The sequence below is a fragment of the Pinus tabuliformis genome, chromosome 1_2 (genome assembly GCF_031772625.1).
Source record: "Pinus tabuliformis cultivar Carrire ecotype Pingquan chromosome 1_2, CPIR1, whole genome shotgun sequence".
NCBI lineage: Eukaryota > Viridiplantae > Streptophyta > Pinopsida > Pinales > Pinaceae > Pinus > Pinus tabuliformis.
The window spans coordinates 887989398-888012858 of record NC_142298.1 but is presented as its reverse complement, the minus strand read 5'-3'; positions in this window follow the sequence as shown (position 1 = coordinate 888012858).

Here is a 23461-nt window from a genome sequence, read left to right as displayed (position 1 = left end):
GTCCCTCGAGCCGTACCTGACAAAGAAATGGGGGCACCCCGCCTTGACAACCCAGTCAAGAAGTACATGTCCTCTATGGTCAACGGGATGGTTTTCCCCCTAATCTGGAATACTTGGTTAACAGGATCCCAAGCATCAAGCATATACTGCAGTAAAGAAATCTGTGCTCTCATGCTAGAGATACGGAAGAACTTCAGTAGGCCACAGTTCCGAAGCGCGCTCACCGTGACCGGGTCATGGAGTGCAACCATGTCCTCTGCTTCATGTTCTCGTTCTCGCCATGTAAGGGACATTTTGTTCAAAGTTCCCTACAAGCAAACAAGAGAAGGAGTAAGTTCCTAATTTTGATGAAAAACTGGCGAAAAATCATCAAAAAACACATGCAGGATCAGTTTTTTTAGGCCCAGCGCAGGCAGAGAGTCTCCCCCTTGCATTGAGATGCAGTCTGCCTTAAGACCACCTGAAATACAACGCAAGTTTCAAAAGGAGAACCTGCGCTGATGCCAGGGCGCCCTGATGAAACCCCTGGGGCTCAGAAACCCTGAAAAATGTGCATGAAACTGAAAAAGAAAACCATGAAAGTGAAGGGCTAAGGTTTAGCTCCTACCTGGTCCAAACGGCGCCGAAAAACGTCCACAGAATCTCCCGAAATCAGCTGGTGAAAATCAAGGAAGAAGAGGCACCTCCAGAGCTCCAACAAGCAAAATGCAAATGAAATGGTAAATGAGAGGTAAAAACACCTTTTTATGACTTTTTACACAGTTTAAAGTTAAATATTAGGGTTATAATCTCATTTTCATACAAATGTTGTCCATTTCTAACAAAATTTGTTGCAACAATTGATGGTGAAGTACTACATTTGAAAAGAGAAAAGCTAGTAAAAGTAAAAAATCAAATTTGACCATGAATCGAGCAGTTTTACCACGGAATTTATGCTCGTTAAAAAATAGAAAAGTGTGAGCAAAAGTTTCCACCAGAGTTCAAGCTCATTAAAAAATGAACCTATCTCGGTAAATAACCATTGCGATCGTAAATTTATCAGCCTTAAAAACCTTGGTCGTGTTTTCATCCATCACCTCCACTGTCATTTGGCCGGTCGTTCACCCCCATATGTGTGTTTACCCATTTTGAGGAGCATCTGCGAAGAGTGATTTCATCTAGCCATCCTTGTGATGCTACCGTGATTGGAATATTCCAACTTGTACCTGGAATTTGCTGCTGCCCTGTTAATCACTCGTTCCTCAAAAGACGAGTCTTCTTTGAGCTCTTTTCACTGACTCGTAAAATATGAAAAGTTTGCCGAGTTTTGGCCTTCCAGCTCGTTAAAGCGACCGGAAGAGCTATCCCTCCTCTAGATTTTAATCTTTTTGGACCTGAGGGATTATTGCACAAAAAGATCGAGCGCTTGTTTTGTTCGGCTCGTTAAAGCAATCGAAAACTCATCCCTTCTGTATTGTTTTATACTTTTTCGGACTTAAGGGATTAGATGACGAAAAAGGAATTATGGAGTTAACTTTCTGTACCTTTTCAGACTCTCTAAAAATGAAAAGGACCGAGTTTTCTTTGTCGTTAGACTCGTTAAAATGATTAAATAGCGACAAACTTGTCTTTAGACAAGAACGAGTTTCCCTATCGCTAAGCTCGTTAAATCATAGCGATGGGCTTGCCCGAAGGGCAGGTTATAGAACAAGCATATGTTATCCTCCTCAAGCTTGACAAAAATAAAGAGGTACTGGTCAGAAATGACTGGGGAAAAATTGGGAGAACATCAAAAGCTTAATGGTAGCAAGTCACTCTTGAACATGACACTTTTCCTCCGTTCCACATCGGGTTGGGTTGTTTCATTCACCGGTTTCATCACCATGGTCTTCGCCAAACCATCCACATTTGGGGTAATGCTACCGATCCATCGCATCAGTGTCGTTATATGTTCAAGAGGGGTCATTCTGAAAGTGTCAACCGTGTCCCATCCACTGCCATACATTATCCTTCATCCATTCATGATCGCCACCCTGAATTATATATCACAGTTTGTTTTCACCTCCACTAAAATCATTAGCTCCGTTCCGTGTCATTGATGAGGGATTCATTAAGGCCCTCCTTTGACGGATCGCTTCTTGTCGACTTCAGCTCATTATCCAAGAAGTTGATCTAGGAACAACCCCATCAGTACTTTGAAGCTTGCATGCCTCAATGGCAAGTTTCTCACTTCCGGCGACAGGTATACATCAATGACCTTCGACCAGAAGATTTTGCGTGGCGTTCGACGCCAAGTCCTTTATTCACGCCACGTGAATTGTACTGCAGTACCTTGAGGTTCATTATCATTATCGGTGATTCCTCTCGCGCTTGTTAACGGTTTTCATCATTGACCGGTAATCAAGCGATGTCTTTCCATGTTCGACTTCAGCGAAATTCTCACATGGATCGACTTGTACTTAGAGTGAAGATCGAACGCGTTTGAAGACCCCGGATCTAGTTTCATCCATCCGGGTTGCGATACATATTCAGGATATATAAAAGCATTTGTCATGTACATCATTGCAGCAGATGATCATCCTACTCAAAGGATGATAATTTCAGCAGAGAATTATCAGTCTACCATCAGACGATCGTCTGTTATATGTACCAAAATGTATTTATAAAGCTGAGCATGGGAATGCCCGCCTCAGCTAGATCATGAAAATAGAATGAAAAATAATGTATTGTATTACAGGGCACCTCCCCAACACTGGAATGAACTTCGGACCCTCTAGATAAAGCATTTCACCCGATAAACGGCCTCATACTTTAGGGGGCAACTGTTATAGACATTTTTGTGCCTCGTAACATGGAGCATGAAATGTCGATAATTACAGGGATCCTCAGTCCCTAAACATGTTGTTCTTACCCCTAGAAGAACAAGGCCAGCAAACCACAGCACTTCCCATCAGTTCTCCACCTGAAAACACTCAAAAACAGGCTATTTTTGGATCATGTCAGCTGCTCCACTGAGCCTCTGCGCTGGAATGCAACTGCTCCTCCTTGTACCTGCGCTGAAAGTCAAATCCAATGAAGGCTACCTGCGCTGGGCGAGATTGGCCAAGTGGCACAGTCATTCTGCAAGGTGTCAACTGCCCAGGAAGCTTCCAAACTGACACTTGGTTCAAGAGATTCGCCCTGTGATGAGTAAGAGGTACTTGATCTCCATGTGTAAGCAAGGATCTCCAAGTGGACTCAAGAACTGAAGTTTAACTGAAGAGGGAGAGGACACAAGGCAGCTTTATGTCAGTCTCAAGCTGACTCATCCTTTCTTCTTCTCTCCTATATATAGAGCTCTTCTATGAGGTCTAGGGAGGCTGGAATTTTGTGCAAAGCAGGGAAGTGCTGTTGGTTTACAGTTAGAGCTATTGGGTGATTGCTTTTATAGAGGTGAAGAGGAGATTTCTTGCTGCTGGGGAGGTGCTGCTGGATTGGAGCCATTGATGGTTGTAATCTCCTCAGAACCCTGTTACTTCTATCAATAAAGCTTTGAATGTTCTCCTATATACTTGTATTGCATTGATGTATTGTATTTACTTGTATATTTGATTCACTCTAATCCATGCATCAGTTATGAGTACATGTATCTTGTAGTCTTCTTCTCTCTGTTGTGCAGGATCTGTGTGTAGCTGGACCGGCAAAAGGAGCTAGGAGCGGAGAACAAGAGACAAAGAGAGAGGATAAGGATCGACAAAAGCGAAAGACACCGGTTGGTTAATCTTTTCTTCCTTCTCTCTGTACTTTCATAAAGGAAAACATTAAAGCTTTACTTTCAGTTGTTGCTAAGGACTGTCACCCTTAGAGTAGGGATAGGGTCATCCGAGTCGGATACTTTTCCCCACAACAATTATATTTTTCGAATTCCTTTGGCAAGTACTACTTCTCATTCCTTCTGTTACCACCTTCTGAAAATAGAGTTCCAATTGTACAAAGAGTACCAAAGAACAGAGAAGTATGTATCCATCTTCTAAGACACTGAGGCTCTCAAAGCTAAATCAAACCCTCTCTAATGGATAGTTCTTGGAATAAGCTTTCCAACGGTAGGTGGAAGTCCAAAAATGGACTCTTGGATCAGAGGTTAGATAAAATTGAAGATACCCTTTGAAAAGCCGAAAAAAAATGAAAAAATGGCCAAGGGTTAGGGTCATCGCAAATCACAATCGGGGATTTTTTAAAGTATTGGTAGGGGAAAACAATGAAATCTGTGATTGGCCAATCGCTGATATCGCACATCACAAATCGGTGGGACCAAGGCACAACATATCGACTCATTGGTGATTGGCGGGTCCAAGGTAAGGCAAATCGGTGATCAGAGGGTCCTCGGGCAAAGTCTATCGGCTTATCGGTGGTTGGAGGTCCTGCATGTCAGAATTTCCACAATATCGATGATCAATGATTTTGGATGGGACTGGGGTTAAAATATTGCGAAGTGGAAAAGTCTCGATATAGTGTGAATTCGTCGAGAGGGGCTGAAAACATGTTAACAAAGGATTGCAATGAAGAACCAAGGGCAGGTAGGCCCTTTTCTCTCTCCTCCAGGGGGCCAATTGGTGGAATACCATTGGTCCCAATGAATCCACATCGAAGCTGATGTCATCATGATGTGGCAATACGGAGGACACGTGGCATGTTGATCTGGAATTTTCAAGGTCCTATGGGGGAATTTTCAGTGACACATGGCAGTGATGACGTCACCCATAGAAAATCAGCAATCTGCAAGACAAGGCATCATTCCATAGTGAAACCCCCAATTTTGATCATGCGATAAGGGGGTACCAATAAGGGGGCTGCCCCACGATCACATGGAGGACCAAAGAACCAAGGGCCAAGCACTGAAGGGGCCAATCTCACAGATCAACGATCGCACAAATTAGGGTCCCTCCTCTGCCAAAGTCCCTCCCGGATGCTATCTTTTATGCATCCTGCTTTCTTGAAGTCTCTCATCCAAACAATCAGCAGGCTCTATGTAATATGGTAGGAAGGCCCTCTCCTATACTCTGATTACGATATCCTGTGTGGGCCCAATCCTCTAGATCAATGATCATAAGTGTCAAGGGGAGATACTAAAGGTGAGCATTATAAGTTGTCGATATGTGGGATTCTATGTAACAAAGGAAAAAGACTTCCGAAGGGAAGTCTAAAGGACCTAACGCTCGAAGACTAAGCACTTGATCATGGCCCCTAGTCACATGAAGCAAAAGGGGCTAAAATGGATTAGAAGGTCCCATCCTGTAAAGACTTCTTAATGGAAAGTCCCGATGTGATAAATCTGCAACCAAGTAGTGCATAACTTTAAAGGCGTGATGGGCAGGTAGCTGTGGAATTTAATAAATGAGATGGAGCATTCAAACTCAGCATGGACTGACCCAGAAAGGCCCCTTGTGACACGAAACCAGGGTCGGCACCGACAGAAGTAAACAAAGACTTGGAAGCCTAGGAGGACTTGATTATCCAGCATGGTGTCTCATACAGAGGGAAGACGAAGTACCACTGAGCGGTCCTCTCCCTCTATACTGTGTCATGAAACTGATAGTTGCCCACTTCTAGCTTTAAAGGATGAATGATTCAAGCAGTAAAGGCAGAAGCAACGGGAATCAGTTGAGCGACACAGGAGGCCAAACCATGGGAAAGCTACAACCAGAAGCAAAGGCGATCATAGGGATGGTTATGAAGATATTTTGTTAGGATTCTTATTTGACCATTGACTTGTTTTATTACCCTGTAATGTGCCACCATTAAATGAGGAAATTAATATTTTGTAATGTTTTTGGGCCACAGAGCCATCCCTAGCCGAGGTAGCTAGTCAAACTGATAGTTGAGAGAGGGTCGGAGATATTTTTTTGTAATGAATGTTCAAATTCTCCCCTCTCCAGATAAATAGAGGGAAGCGACACTTTACAAAGGTTTATAAATCTTAAAGAAAAAGCTACATGTTATTTTCAGACTGTATGACTGTATGATATGCATCTTTCAGAATATAAACAAAATGGCGGTGATTCCCCCTTTGAGTACTACAGTATTTTCTCCCTCTATTAAAATCCATTATGTTCATGTTTCTTCTCTGAATTCATGTAATTATAGCTGCTAGAATATTTCAAACTTCCTCACAAATTCATTTGTATTGACTTGTTAATGCATGTGTCTGTATGGATTATTGAGATTATATCTTTAAAATTGCGCTGCATGAATCATAGCACCTAGTGTCTCTTTTGTCCATCATATCTACCTCTAACTCAAATAAGTGTAGAAATTCTTGTTGCTTCAAGATCTATGTGTTAAGTGTAGAACTCTTGATGCTTTAAGCTCTATGTGATGAGTTACTCCTTCTCCTTGTCCTCTCTCATTTCTCTATCAATGCTTATTAAACTATAGGTCCTTGATCTACTCGGCTTCCACTATTTTATGCACATATTTTTGTGAGTTGTATATGTGAAGAAGTACCAGAAACTCATGGTTTACTCGTTTAGATGAATGAACCAACCCACTTAGTTTAATATATATATATATATATATATATATATATGTCTCTCTCTCTCTCTCTCTCTCTCTCTCTCTCTCTATATATATATATATATATATATATATATATATAGATATAGATATGTCTCCATTTTCCTAAGAATCATACGAGACACAAAAAATCTAGATGTACCCAGGCACTGGTCTTGTAAAAAATCCGAGGCTGTCTCTAGGAGTGACAACACCTTCTATACAGATGGTGATGGTGATGATCATGTTGTCTCTCTGATCCAGAACTAGAATAGAACCCACAATCATTATCCCTCCTATCAGGTGTATCCATGAACCTACCATCTCTGACTGTATCATCCTTATCGAACCTGTATCCTAAATGAGGCCTGCTCCCAAATGTCCCATTAGTTCTTTCCTCCTGTCCATGACTGATCCTAAGTGGTCCCTGTCTTTTCAAGTCTAACAAACTTTGAAGGATAATTTCATTAACCTCTACTTGTTTATTTTGTTCCCTAGAAAGTCCCTCCTGTGACTGAATTATTCTATCATCGCCCACCTTACAACTCATTATCTCTACTTTAAAAAAATTTAGTGTGTCTGTTATGTGAGGGGAGTACTCATCACCATGTTTCTCATATGATTTGCAGGGAGAATCACATGAACAATAGTCTATGGTCTTGCTTGTTATCTTTGATCCTCTACTTCCTACAAGCATACCATGTCAGATAACCAAATATAAACAAAAGCACATGTACATCATTGAATCGCAAGGGAGGCTATCTTGTCTACACCAATCAATCTAGATTAGGATAACATATGTATATATACAATGAAATAAACATACCAAACATACCAACATCATCAACCTATACATGACGACTCAACTACAACATTGACCAATACCTTGCATACATGACAAGCACATATATAACAAACATGCATGCATGACAAACACATTGCACCCATCTAGTCCAAGTGTTGAACCTCAGAGCTTTGATACCACTCTATAACACCCTCCTCCCACACTTACTGAAGGTCATCGGTCCACTGGGGTAAATATGTGACAAAGAGTTACTATGATGTGACTCAACCTCCTAGGTGTAGTTAAGGAAGTGGTATCGACACACCCAAAACTTTACTAACTTCCCTCAGGTTCTATAGCACCCCCAAGGGCTAAACCACCCTTCCAAGTGCCCAAGCCCTAAGTTAAACTTCTTTTATTAGTGACCCATACTCCTAGACACAAGCATAACATTGCCTGAACTTGACTCTAACCCTCTAGTCGCATGGATGACCCTTCCTCCTAGTGACTGCAATCTTTTTCTCCTAGTTCTCTTCCTGTGACCATGAGATATGAGCCACTGTTTTAGGGCTAGTCTCCATACCACTGCCCATAACTTGATGAGAATTTCCAAAACAATATATGATAGAGACAAAGAATTTAACACAAAACTTAGATAAGAACATCACCTAACATGGCCTAATTGTAATATTCATTTCATCAAACACATTGAGAACATGTAATCTACAGGTCATAAATACATAATTCCCTCTCATGCCAGCTTCCATAACATTTATTATATAATGCATGCAATACCCATTCATTTACCAGTCAAAAAATGATAAGATCCATAATTGAAATGTTTTATGTAACCATGCTTATAACCCACATATAAATAGAATAATAACACTGATATAACAACCACCAAAGCCACATCATAACTGGCACATTTAATCATAAAATACAAGAGGAAAAGATATATTATTAACATATGAAAAATCCAACCAAGTCAGGTACTTCCACGTACCACCCGACCATAGACTGAGTTGAACCCAATCTTTCTTTCAGCCAATCACCCTCATGCCATATTCTAAGCATGAATGTGGGATCTCATGAGATAACCAAAACAAAACCAAACTAGGGCTTCTAGAGGCCAAACCACCTCCTCAACCCTCAACTAGTGATTCCACCTCACGATCGAATATCATTAAAATCACCATATTGGTCCTTTTGCAAGCTATCCACAGCTCCAGAATGTTTGCTCCAACCCAGCTCCAGGACTAGTAACTCAACCCATAGCTACTGCAGGGCTCCAGAGTGTTTTTCCAACCAAGGCTCTAGGACTAGTAAATTAACCCACCAAGGGTTCCAGAGCATTTGTCCAACCAAGGCTTCCAGGACTAGTAACTCAACCCCAGTTGTTCAAGGGCTTCCAGAGCATTTGTCTAACCAAGGCTCTAGGAAGTAATAACTCAACCCACAACCATAAGGAACATGAGCATCAATTAGAAGAAAAAATGGGAAAACCCACAACACCATGGCTATCCAGGAAATGGAAAGACTAGGAAAAACCAGTGTTAATCCAGAAAGTCCACCATGCCAATGATAGATCATAAGCAAATAATCACAGACATACACCGTGCATGCCAAAACTAGCAAGTAAATCATACATACAACTCACTACCTACAAAGCAATCGAGTTGTAGCTACTGATCTCGTTGCCCCCTTGTGATTTCCTACTTTCCTTTTCCTTCTTTCTCCAAATCCAATGTGCTCCAAGAATGCTCCAAGATTTCTCTAAGTGTGCAAGAGTGTCTGTGTGAGAGAGAATAGAAAAGAGCTCCCAGCTAAAACTGACAAAAAGCCATGAACTGATCCTCATAAGCCTTTTTATTATTGAGGCCTCTATTTTCTTCATTTTCCTTCATTTTTCCTTCAATTATCCTCACATGCAATTATGTAACCTTTCACCTTCCTTTCCTCCTGTTTTCCATTATTTTCATAAATAAATGCCAATAATTGCCACTTTGCCTTTCCAAAGCTTTTTCCAATTTCCATAGCCATTAATTAGTCATGAGTGACCCCCATCACTTTGTTTTTTCCCAACATTAATCTTGAAATACGTGTCCCATGACCTTATTCTTATTTTTTTCCTTTATTAACTTTATTAAGTGGATTTTTAACTGGGATTGTTACATTTGTTGTATTGCTTATTGATCTACATATTACTTTCCTCACTTGCATCTTTTTTCTATCTTAGATTAACCAATCATATTTGACTAGGTAATGCCTGCCTAATTGGTCCTACATATGGAAAGTTGTTATCTTACATGATGTCTAATGCTAAATCCCATAAATTAGAGAAATATTAATTTGATCCTTCATTCCAATCATTAACATTTGCACAATATATAACCTATTTCTCTTGGGACACCTGGATTTTCAATTTCTCCTTTTCTATGGTTTTAGTAATGTCTCTTGGATTTTTCTCAATTTTCCCACGCGATAACCTTATCAAGATATTTGTGGATGGATTTCTTATCATCCAACTATATTTCTTTTTTGTTTGTTTGTCAAGTTTTCTTTGATTCTCCAAGTCTAACCCGTGCCTTGAGAAACCATGACCCGAGGGAATCTACTCCATCAAAGTCACCCATGGATTGCACCCAACCTGGGCCACACCAGCCCTAACCTGATTGGATTTTTTAGCATGTCTCCTCCCCATAGCATAGGCACAACCACCCTCATGAGGTTTGGGTCGCCTTGCTGACGAGGCCCACCCACAACCAGTTGTGCTAGTGGGCCTTGACATCATTCAACTATATTTCAAGTTTATCCAAAGAGTTGATTAATTCAAGGTAGAATTGATGTATTTCACTTATCTTCGAAAATAAATTTTCTTGAGTCTTTCTAAGTTAAACATTGATTCTAATAGTTTTCGACTTTAATAGCTCTAAATCCTTTTGTCTAGTCTATATTTAATGTAGCTAATCTTGCAATGAATTTATTTTTTGTTGAAATTTAATAGATGCTATTTCCAAATTCATATTATCCTCCTTTTTTGGATCTCCATCATCTTAGAATATCACTTTTTCATTGCATTATTTTATTTTTTATCTCTTCCTTCGTTTTCTATTTATGGAAGAAAAAAAGTTCATTGAGATGAACTATTTGCCTTTAGTGTTTCTATTTCAATTTTGATTGCTAAACCTTATTTCAAACATCACAAGTTTAGTTTTAAATACGTGTCAAACTTAGAAATAAACTCATTAACAAACCAAGCATTTGCATTAGCATAAGGTCCCAAGGTTTTTGGAATTTAATGTTCTCTTTCTTTTAGAATATTTCCAATATCATTCTGTGCTAAGTATTGTTGAGAAGGTTCCTCCCCAAACACACCTAATTTCTCTTTCTTGCTTCTTTTAACAACAATTTTATTTTCTACATTGAAGAAATATTCCCTTATGGTGAAAATAGTTTCGTCAAAAGGATCTCATTGATCTAAGCTACCATGTAAGGAGTTATGCTACCACTTCTACTATCCAAAAGTGTAATAATTTCTAGAGGAAAAATGGTTTTAGTGATCTTAGTTGTAATTCTCTAGGTTGGAATATTATTAGTCATATTTATATCTTATCACTAAGTGGCTAAAGGTTGTGGAGTGATTTCATGATCAATAAGAGTATGATCAACTCCCTTATTTGACTACTTTTTTTCAATATTACCTTGAATCCCTGTAACTTCCTCTATGTTTTGTTCTATATTTTAAGATTGTTGGATTGTTGTAGTAATTATTTACCTAATATCCCATGTTGTTTTACTAATATTTTAATTTGTTAATTTGTGATAGAAATGGGCTTACTCTATTTAGACATTGATAGACCTTGCTCATATTAACTATGATAATATGTATTTTGATCCTTCTCTTTGTATTCATCTTTTTCAGATTGAAAATCCTTTTCATTTTCTAATAGAGTGTCTAGTTGTCTACTACTTAATATACATCTTTATTGTAGAAATGCTTTATTTATATATTTTTGAAAAGTAAAAAATTGACCTATTTCCTTTAAATTTTGTATAACATCAATTTTGACTTAAACCTACTCATATTTTTTAGCTCTTTCAAACAAAAAATGAGTGGAAGATTATTCATGACATATGATTTAGTATAAGTGGATGATTTTAGATCTACATTAAAAATGTCATATCGACCATGTCTATAAATATTTATGCTATATAACCAAATACCCTTCATCATCTTTGCCTCTATTCTAACATGCTTTTGTTCTAACAAATAAATATCTAGCTTGTTGAGAAAAGTATGTAGGAATTTACAGGGTAAGTTCCTCAGACAGAACACCAAAGGACACCGCTCACAAACAGATCACAGATCAATACACCAGTACTTTTGACGTGGTTAAAACCCTCAAAGAGGGAAACAGTCCACGGCCTGAGCCAACGCGGCCACTTCAGGCAATTTATTAATAAAAGAATGAAAATTTACATAAGCTTCTCTCATGAACGGTTAACCTACAAATGACCCTCCATGCTCTTTAAATAGAGATCATGGACCAATCGGGTGTTAAGCCACGGATCAAGTGTCAGTAATACCGAGGAGAGAATGAACCTTCGGATCACTACATATCGTGATCGTCGGATTGTAAGTTACAAAATGTACATAGTAAAGAAACACACTTTACCTAACTCTATACTAGACCAAGTTATACTTAACTATTTCCTATGTGTCGGAATATCCTAACAAAGTAGCCCATAGCCTCTTCCCATTTTGACTTGAATTCTTGTTGATATCTATGACAATCATCTAATAGGAAATTTCTCTCACTGCTAGCATTTATATTACATATTTAGGTAGCAAATAAGGTCTTGCACCACATCCAACACATGTTGAGATTAGAGAAAAACTCATTGATGTTGATCACCAACATTTTATAAAATATCATTTGTTTCTTAAGTAATCTTTGGAGCTATTCTATCAAATAATAAATTATAGAAAGAATGCATGTAATAGTCACATATATCATAGAAGTGATTTCTGCATTTCTTGTTCCATAAAATTCATTAGTAAATACAGATTGATTTTTCTTTTGGTGACTAAATCCATTTCATTAATGGAAAGCCCGTGGTTAAAAAAAAAACATATATGATATAGGTTAACATGAAGAAGGGAAACCCAATACATGGTTGTGATTCTAATGATATTTTTGATTGCTTGAAGGACATTGGAAGACAAGATTTGTGCCTAGTCAAATATCCTTACCTTTTAAACAATTTGCTTCAACAAGGGAACAAATTTCAATTTTGAATGTTATGGCTTCTTCTCACCATAAAACCTATATAACATGGTTATATACATAATACATGACCTTTTGAAAATATGAATCCAATATAGTATGTTGAGTATCACCTTGAAGGAATTTGAATCATAACACCAATCTTTAATGAGTTCAACTATTTTTTTGTTCTTTGCTTTCAAATTATTTTCCTTGAACTACTATAAATATTGTTTATAAAGACATACCTATGGAAAGTATAGATTATACTTCGTGGAAATGTCATCATTTCTTAAATAACCTACAACCATTTTTGTATGATTGACAATAGTATAGGTCTTACTATCGATATGGAAAACTATCCAACATACCTTGTCATAAAATGGGAGGATAGATAACCTAATAACTACCTTATGGAGGTTGATTTTCTAATGTCTTCAAAATCACCCCTATTATACTTTTATTCTACGTCAAAATTACCACTTTCATGAAATTCATAAATAGTGACATGTGAATAAAATGTTGTATTTTGGTTCTATTCTTCACTAAATTCTTCTTCCTTGATGCATTCACTCACTATTTGCTTCCTAATAAAATATGAATATATTAACTATAAACTAAATGGCTCTCTAGGTGAGATACCTGGAGAGTGTACAAACTCTCCTACAAGCCCGCTTACATTGAGTCATATGAGCCTCAAATATATAGGCTTTCACACTAACGGGATGGTTTCAACGACTCCCTAGATATCAGGATATGAGGTCTAAGATTAGAGTCTCAAACCTATCATCATCATAACAATAATCTAAGTTTAGATTTGTCCATTACTTCCAACACTCCCCCTTAATGGAGAAAGGGTACTAAACAATAACATATGCCTACTGGTTTAGTCTCAGCTAGGCTTACAATTAAAACATGAAAAACTTGTTAACATAGGTTTTCATTTTGGTCTTTTTGCTTATGAGTCCATACTTGTTCATCTTGAGTCAAGGCTTCATCTTCACTTTCCTCGCCATGAGGTAGTGATGTATCTTCTCCACATTTCTTCCCCAGTGATGGAAAGCTTGAATTCTTATTCTTGCCCTTCTCAAGATTATGACAAGATGGATACGAGAATTTTCCCTCTCACTATTTCTGGTGTCAACCATCTGAACGTTAGCTATGATGTCTTCACCATTCATTGATGTAACGTCTGCACACACATAAATATTAATGAGATCATCGTAATTTAAATTATCTCCAGCTTTTTCTTCTTCTGCCATGTCTTTGCAATCAAATTCATATGGCTTGTCCAATTGATCTTCAACACTTTGTTCCTCTTTACACCGTTCCGGAAGAGTAGCTCGTGTGTCTTCAATCTCAAGATCTTGCACAACAGACTGTGCCTCTCGTGGTCATCAACAAAATCACATTGTTTTTCTGAAATTTCTTCTGACTCGAACATACTTCCCATGCTAATGCCTCCAAATGCCCACATGACAAAATCATCATCATCATAATAAAAAATATCTAAAAATATAGACATGTTGTTAAAGTACAGCTTATCTTACTTTATCTTGCTTCGATATTTCTTTTCGACTCCACACGGTCCTCTAACGAGCTCCAACAACCTCGTTACCACGCAGGCAAGAAACTTCTCCCTTTTGCAGCTCTTCAACTGTAGAACCTTGTAGACTATGGCTTTTGTGCCACACAGGTCTCAGTGCCCTCAGCTCTGGCAACGAGCAACAAAACGACCTCTCACAAGCTGGAAACACTATCAATGTCTAATTCTGATGTATGTAATTAGCAATTTCTGATAACACATATTTCTGAAGATGGGTTCAAATTAGCAAGAACTTTCATATTTCCATTATGGCATATAATAACTTAGAAGAAAATTTACCCAATAGGTTTTGGAATCTCCTCAACCTGCAACTTGAGTTTCTCAAACAATAAGATTTCCAGGACAAATCTGTTAGATGATGCTGACAGCAATACCGAATCTATGGGCTAGATGATGATTTGGTTCGAAACCAGGCAGAAAATTCATCCTCTCAAGTTGATTATATAATTTTGCCCCTCAAGAATTAATGGTTAGAACCAGGAGAAAATCACCTTGAATGGCGTTCACCACTTCAACGCAATCCTCCACACCACTTATGGCAAATGTTTAAGGTTTTTATTTGATTCAACACAGAAACATTCTACAGCCTCTGGAAATTTTGTGGCCTCCTGTACGCCTCCACGGAATTCCACGCAACAGTCTGACCTGGCAATCCAACAATCCAGTGTTCTGGCAATCCAACGATCCAAGTTGCTGCCGATCTCCTTGTGGCCTGCGAAAAAAAAAAGAATTCTGGCCTCCTTGGCTTCCTCCTCGCGGCCTTCGGGCAAGTCTGGCCTCCTGTGATCTTGGCCTCCCTCGGGCTATTTGCACCAAGTCTCACGCAGATCAGCAGATGCACGCCTCCACGATCTCTTCACAACAAAAGTAGCCACACAACACAATTTTTTTTTGGTTCCGCACAGTCAGCGCGATTTACCACGGCGGATTCACGCTATTCAACCCTTTAGTCGCGTCGTTCCACCCTTAGTCGCACCGAAATGTCAAAATAAAATGCACGCAAGTCTAATAGTGGGATTGACGCGATTTTTCCCTCCAAACCACGCCATGATTTCACCTTAGGCGCGCCGGGCAAATCCTTCACTCAGCATACAGGTTCCTCGACCTTACAGCGCTGGTACCATGATAAAATCTGAATATATTAACTATAAACTAAATGGCTCTCCAGGTGAGATCCCTAGAGAGTGTACAAACTCTCATACAAGTCTGCTTACATTGAGTCAGATGAGCCTCAAATATATAGGCTTTCACACTAATGGGATGGTTTCAACCACTCCCTAGATATTAGGATATAAGGTCTAAGATTAGAGTCTCAAACCTATCATCATCATAACAATAATCTAAGTTTAGCTTTCTCCATTACCTCCAACACTTCCCCTTCTCCTTAATCTCATAGGCTTTTAATTGTTTCATGTTTCCTCTTCTCATAATTCTCTCTGGAACAAGTAAAATTCAAGCAAAAATTTCCCTTATTTTGGTTCAGACAAATTTTAATTAAGAACATAGAGATTAGTGTAACTCGAAATTTAAACTTGTTTTAGATGCTCAAAATGTCTAACTATATCTAAAGGTGAACTAAATCAACTAACTTGAATAGTAAAATGACAATTCTTGTGAAAATAAGAAAAGCCAAGAGGTTAACTATTTTAAAGTGGTGGGAATCAATTTCCTTTACTTCACATCAGTGGTATTAATATAAATTGTTTTTAACATAAGTGGTTCATTGTATTTAATATTAGATTAAAGCTAAAGTCATATTCATACTTTGAAGCACCCACATGAAGCTTGATAGGCATCCAACACTAAAATGTATCTGGGATAAGCACGTGTAAGAATTTGTTTTGGCCTAGATTTGTAGGTATAATGTGGAGAAAAGGTATTTGGTATTAGGAAATTAGGTCTTGCTAAATGAAAATTTGACTAGACACAAAACGAAAACAATAATTGAAAAATTAATCTAAAATTGAGAACAATGTTATGTAAATCATTCCCCAAGTGATTTGGATTCGGATGTCATGTACAAGCTAACCAGAGAAAATATAATTGGTATTTTGAAATCTAAAATGAAATGAGAAATGTGACTATCACAAGGTAAATATATGGATATAACATCAATGAGATAGCCTTAAAAGGTATTTGGTATTCTAGCATCTAAGATATTCACATTATGTGCTACATGCGTTTATTTAAGGTTTGAATGATTTTTGCAGAAAGTCTCATAATGAAATGATATAATAATGCATTTTTCTTTATTCATTAAGTATTGCTGTGAAATATATCTCGCCTACCTGGTATTTAGATCTTAGCCATAACAAGTACCTTATAACTAATTCTATAATTGGATATGTTCCCTAGAGTCTTTATCAAATTGTATATATCTGTGTGCCCATAATTTATGGTTATCCAGAATCATGGAATCCAAAACATTTAATGTATGCACATATTGTTTCATTTCCGATCTACATATATTTTAAACCAAACTTTTATATATCATTCAAATAACGTACCATTTTCCTTATGTTGAGTTTGGTTTAAAAACGAATCTAGGTGTCTTGCATCTCGATATAAACAAAACAAAAAAAAGGTAGACTAATGAATTCTATGGATACCAGACACAATAATGATATTGCGATGAATTGGAAGTATGGGTCTGGATAGTTGATATCTATTCACAGTATTAAAACACAATTCTTAAAACACAATTCTTGACATTTATATATGGATTAATTTTTTTATGATTTTTATAAAAATTATTTGTTAACAACAGGATAAAATTATTTTATTTTAAAATCACCAAAATTTTATAAAAGATTATAAAATCATTAAAGAGTTGAATTTTTTTACAAAAATCTCATTAAATATTTTACATTTTACATATAAAATACTAGTAATATTTGTCAATGTTTCTAAAATTTAAAATAAATATCCATTCTTAAAATTTTCTTAACTCATTTATCAATATGTTACATCTTGATGCTAAATAAAATTTATAGATGAGATCTAGTTTAATCATTCTCTCATATATAATAGTCATTTCCATAATTGACTCCCATTAATTATAAATTTGAATAGTTCAAACATTTTCTTTCTTATTTCCAAATAAATTGAAATTTAATGGTAAACACTAATGAAGGAAAACTTTACTTTTAAGATTAAAAATAAATCCAAATATAAACATAAAACTAAATGAAAAGAAAAAATAATTGTAAAATGAAGAAAAATAAGAAAATATTTCGGTAGGGAAATCATTATTTTATGAAAAATTCAAAACATAATGGGGTTTTTATTCATCTAAAGCAATGTTAATGGGAATTTATTCCTGTGTCTAGGACTAGAGTGATAACAGAGTGTAGACAAGACACTTAAATACACAACCCAAATAATCTAGAAACCAAAAGAAATTATTCTTTATGTGATGGTGCACTTACTTGAGGAAACTATAGTTGATGTAGATCTCTTCCCTTGATGTTTGATTTTCGATCCTGACTTTCAAAACCTACATACATAAAACTAATAAAATATGGATAATAGTATATCTAAAGAAAATTTGAATACTTAAAAATGAAATAAATCAACAATATAATGCACAATCATATGTTAAATTAAATAAACATCAAATTGAAGATAAAAAAATATGAGTTTAGTGTTATTATTAGATAAACACCAATATAAGAGTATTGAGTACACTTGTAGCTCATTGTTGAAAATGAATGGAATTGTACTTTGGGTCCCACTTCCCTAGGCCTCTAATGATATCCACAATCATTCTTCTCCTCAATGAGAGAGACAATGTCTCAATTCAAGATTAGTAAGAATATTAGGAAACACGTGTTTGTTGGCTAGGAGAGTTCTTAAAAGCACCAAGAAATGCATTCTACATTAGAGAAATTTTTCTAGGGTAAGGTTTCTTTGTTGAGGAATGAATATACTTCTATTTGGTGAGCTCCAGTATTGCAACAATAATGCTGCAACTCCTAGGACTCCCTTCTTTACTTTTATCAACCTGGTAGTTCGTAACAAACTTGGAAGCGACGGTGCTGTATGCACAAGTACTAGCTCTTGCCACGGCTGTCACTTGGTCAGCTGACACAAGTCCGCTAGGGGCTTAAGCCAACTTCTATGAGCTCTGAGAAGAAGCTTTTTAACTGATGGACAAAAGCTAACAGTAATCCCAGTATTTTTTGTTAAAGGCTTGCAGGATCTGAGCCCAAGTAGTGATACTGTTTCCAGGTAACCCCATGAACTAGCATAATGCTGCATCCTTGAGGGTAGAAGGAAAGAGTTTCAACTTTTGCTCATCTTTTGTATAGTCATAAGTTCGACAAAGGACAGCAAACTCAAACAGGAAGGTATCAGGGTCTTCAGTGGTCAATCCGTGGAAATGAGGTAAGGCTGAGGGACTTATGTTCTTCATTTTCATGTCCCCGTTGGTCCCTCGAATAGGGAAGGTACCCTATATTCTCTCGTCATCATCTCTACCATTTCTGTTGTCAGCCATGGTCTCAGAAGGAATGTTTTCTTGCTCTTCTTCTGTTATAGGATCTTCGTATATCTCAGGAGGTTCACCTATAGGTTCTTCTGGATCACTGCCACCAAAGAAGAGAGAAGGGTGACTCAGTGAAGTGGTGGGGGTGTTGGGTAGGAATTTTCCGATATTATCTCTGTTCCTACGAGGTGTGAAAGGATTTTTGGTTGTTTTTTCTTTTTTCTCTGCTTGTACCTGCAAAACTGAAACAGATGGAATTGCAACTAACTAAAATCTATCTTGTAGAAATGAAAATGCGGGATTGAAATGAAAGCAGGAAAGGACTAATCTACTTTGCTGAAATCAAATTGCGAGAATGAAATGTTAGACTACGCTTGCAGAATTGAAATTGTATTCTACGCTTGTGGAATTGAAAGGCTAATCTATGAAAGGAGGAAATGTCTAATTTACTTTTGCAGAAATGAAATTGCAGAATGGAACTGAAATAAACTACTTAGCAGAAGGTTAGAGTAGGAAAATAGAAGAAAAGCAGCAATCATAAATACCTCGACGCTTCCCCGGCAATGGCGCCAAAAAGAGTGATGAGCTCCAGTATTGCAACAATAATGCTGCAACTCCTGGGACTCCCTTCTTTACTTTTATCAACCCGGTAGTTCGTAACAAACTTGGAAGCAACGGTGCTGTATGCACAAGTACTAGCTCTTGCCGCGGCTGTCACTTGGTCAGCTGGCATAAGTCCGCTAGGGGCTTAAGCCAACTTCTATGAGCTCTGAGAAGAAGCTATTTAACTGATGGACGAAAGCTAACTCAACGAAGGCTGATCTACTTGCAGAAAGAAACTGGAAAGCAAAAAGGAAACGTAAAACCTAGCAAACCATAATTTTACCAACTATCCCTATCGATGCAAGAAAGAGGATGCAAGCTACTGAAAGAAATTCCATTGACTTCTAGGAAGGTAAATACATGTATCTAAGCTACTTCTACAGTAACATCTGCAAAAAACATCTTTTTGTATTTTTGGATAAGTTGCCAGAATTATCATGCATGCGAATTGACTGTTTTGACTGTGCAGGGGTGGATTGGCGAGAGGAAATGCTTAGATGAGGTCGGGAAGGTTCAGAGAGGGCCTAAGGGGTCCCTAACACCCTTCCAGAGAGTTTCACAGAGTTTGGCTATCAAGAAACCTCATTCGTGAGCTTCTACAGGAAGTCTGCAGGGGTTCTACAGGATGTCTGTGATTTTCTATAGGATGTTCTGTAACTTTCTACAGGATGTTCAGAAATGGGATTTTGGAGGATGGATGGATGGAGAAAGATGAAGGAGTGGGTATGGAGGTAGGATAAGGGTTGGAGGTGGTCCAGGACTTGGTGGATGGAGTTGAGGACAGATGTAGATGGCTGGATTTGTTCAAGGAGGACTGAAGCAAGGATGCATAAAAAACTAGGGTTATGTGAGCAAATGGCAAACGTAAGGCTAGAAGCTAAGCTAAGGGATGGAGAAGATGGGTGTGATGAAGTATGGGTAGGTAGAGAAGTGGTACAGGTGCTCTGCAAGTCATTTTTCCAACTGAACCAACGAAAACTTGAAAAAAAATCAAAGACCTAGTTACGTTGACCTAATCTGATTTAGCTGTCAGTGAAGAGAATGAACAGAAGCTTGAACTGCAATGAAACCATGTATACTAACTCATGCAACTAAGCAAGCAAAAGTATGAACTTGTAACCAACTTCTACACATGAAAATCAAACACTAGTGATTGCATGGCAAAGCAAAATCAGTGTTTTTGTGGGCAGCAAGGTCACCCTGATCCCAGCTCCTGATCCCACTGAGGTAAAGGTGAAACGAGTGATGTTTGATGGCCCTTTTTTGAAGCTTTTCCCTGTTAACAACCTATCAACTAAATCTGAGCATCAAAAGTCTTTCTAACAATTAACAGTGACCTAGTTAATCAGCAAGATTTAATCTACTTAATAGAAATAATTTTGCAAATGCATGAAGAACAAATAACAATACATAGGGTTGGGCCCAACCCCAAGAGCTGCAGGCTCCAATAAAGAACTCAGATCTGATGCTAGGTAAAGCTGCTTCTCATTACTCAAAGATAATCATCACAAGAAAGTTTGTACGGCAGTAGCTAAGAAAAACCAGCTGAAAGAAAAGGACAGCACTATAGTGCAAATACCAACAGTTCCAAAAGTAAACTACGAAGGCTGAGGCCTTCTTATTTATACAATACAAGGGGGATAGCAGCCCTCCTAGATTCAAGGGACTCGGCTGTTCCAACTGCAGTAAACAGTCACTCTTTCCAAAGTTGCTTGGCTGCCTTTAGAACTCGTTTTGGTGGCCTATTGAGCTCGGAGTTGAGGGTGGAGATTTCGAGGAAGGGCCATTTAATGCCACAGACAACCTCCCTATGAATCCTCACCTCAAGCTTTGCTGTCACATGGGCCATAATTGCTTGGTTTTGCTCCAAAATTTGTCCAAAAAACCTAAAATGACCACGTATTAGCCTCCTTGGTAGAGTGACCACCGTTATTCATTCAAATAACATAAACATACTAGAAAAACATGCATAATCTATGAAAAATGGAGGATTGAACAAGGACAATTAGGCAAAATGAGCCCAATAAGTTACCCAATTCGGGGCTCATCATCACCCCCCTGCTAAATGGGTTGCTCATCCTCTGAGCAACTAGTCCAGCTCATCATCCTTTATGGCTTTGATCACCTCCCTCACGTCCCAAGCCTCTGCTGTGATATCCTCTTCCCGGTCGTGGAATCCTGCCTTCCTTTCCACTTCCTCCCATTGTCTACCTTCTTCCTCTTCCTTCACTCCTTCTAGCAATCCCAAAAGTAAAAGAGGACTGAATTTCAAGCTAATCCAATTGGCCTGCAAATTCTGCATCAACTGTTTGTAGAGGGGTACCCTTGCCAAGGCTTCCCTCATCCTGGTGGGAGAGTGGTATTCTTTTATCTTCAGGCTGTGAGGCAGTGTGTTCCACCGCCTTGTGCAGGCATGCATGCAGTTTTCTCCTAACAATCTCTCCATGTCCTCAAAGTGGGCAAAGGCTTGAGCCTGTCGCTCAATGTATTCCAGTAGATCCTGAGGACTGTTGGCCAAGTGCTGGTGGGTGCTTATCACTGCTGATGGGTCATCCGGCTCTGCTCTGATCATGAGAGGCTCACTGAGCTCTTTTCCTATGATACTGCGGACCTCTGTTGCTCTCCTCTCCTCATGGCTCATCCAAGAGGCCATGGCCATAAGATGGACATCTCCTATCACCGTGTTGGGATCCCATGCATTCATGTTCGGAAGGGCGAAGTTGTGCAAGTAGAACTCTGATAATTTGGCCCTATCCTCAAATGAACTACTGCCACATAGAGCTGCAAACTGATGATAATTTTGGAATGGGGTGATGCCCCTTTGAGCCAAGGTATTGATCTGAAACTGTAACCACTGATCCTTGAGGTATAGGGCATAGGATTTGGCAGGTTGCCTACACTGCAGAGCTTCCATTTCCCAGCTAGCCATGCAGGCCAGTTGGGCCTCCTTTTCTTGTACTTGCTGTTTCAGAGACTGTGTCTCCAATTCTTTTTCCTATAGCTGCCGATTCAGTGTCTCAATTTTAGTCTGCATCCCTTCCTTTCTCTGTTGTTCATCAGGGATATCTTTGGCTGTTGTGGGCTCCTCCTGTTGTTGTTGTTCTCCCAAGATATGAGGCCTGTCTTCCTTCCTCTGTCCCTGTAATTGTAGCTGCTGCCTAAGCAACTCATTTTCTTCCTGTAGCTTGACCCACTGGCTGCTCTCCACATGTTGTACTAGATCCAATTCCCTTCTTTCCTCCTTGAGTTGTTCCTCCAAAGGACCTATATCTGCCACACCCTTGGACTTAGCGATTTTCATCCAAGTGTGGGTCCTCACTCTCTCTTCTTCTAGTGCAAGGAAAAGTGGCACTGTGAATTTTTTAGGAATGATCTTTCCGGCCTCCAAGAAGTTATAGTAGGAGCCCAAGCTGGGTTGGGGGCTAGGTTCCGCAATGCTCTCTACCTTTTCTTCCTCCTGTGGTGATTTAGCTGCCTCACCTTCCATTGCTTCGGTCTCCTTCAGCTTAGCCAGTGTTTCCTGTAGAATAGTCTCAGCATCCTGTAGAGAGGCCTTTGTGTCCAACATTTTCATTCTCTCCCTCCAGGTGGATATCTTCGGGCTTCCCCGTTTATAAGTGATGGATGCCTTGGAGGGAGACCTCTCCTTTTTTGTGGTAGGGGTGTCTACAATTGTGATTAGTTCTTTTGACGGAGGCTGGGGTCTGCCAGTCTTAATCCTCACACTCCTTCTTGCCTTAAAATACAGGGGAGGCTCCCTCTTTCGCTTTTCCTTCTGCTTGGGAGATGTGCTTAGGGTGGCCAGCACAGCTGCTGCCTCCCTAGCTAAAATTTCTGGTGATTTTTCCCTCTGTTGCTCTGTCTTCAGACTTCCTGTAGAAAGTCCTATGCTGATTGTTTTTTGTCTTCCTGTAGAAGCAGTTTTCGGGCTTCCTGTAGAAACAGTTTTCACTGTTTTGGCCTGCTTGGCTGGGGGTGTCTTCTTCTTCAATTTTGCTGTGGTTTCCTTGGATGTGCCCTCACTTGCTTGGACCTTTTCAGTCCTTTCTGCCCTGATTTGCAACCGTTTCTCCCTTGGCGTTTGTGCTTTTATTCCACCCACAGCTTTGGCCTCAATAGCTTGGCCTTTTTCTTGTTTCTCTTCTTGCTTTTCCTGTGGTGGCCTGTCCTGGGTTTTCTTACCCTTAATTTCCTTACCCTTA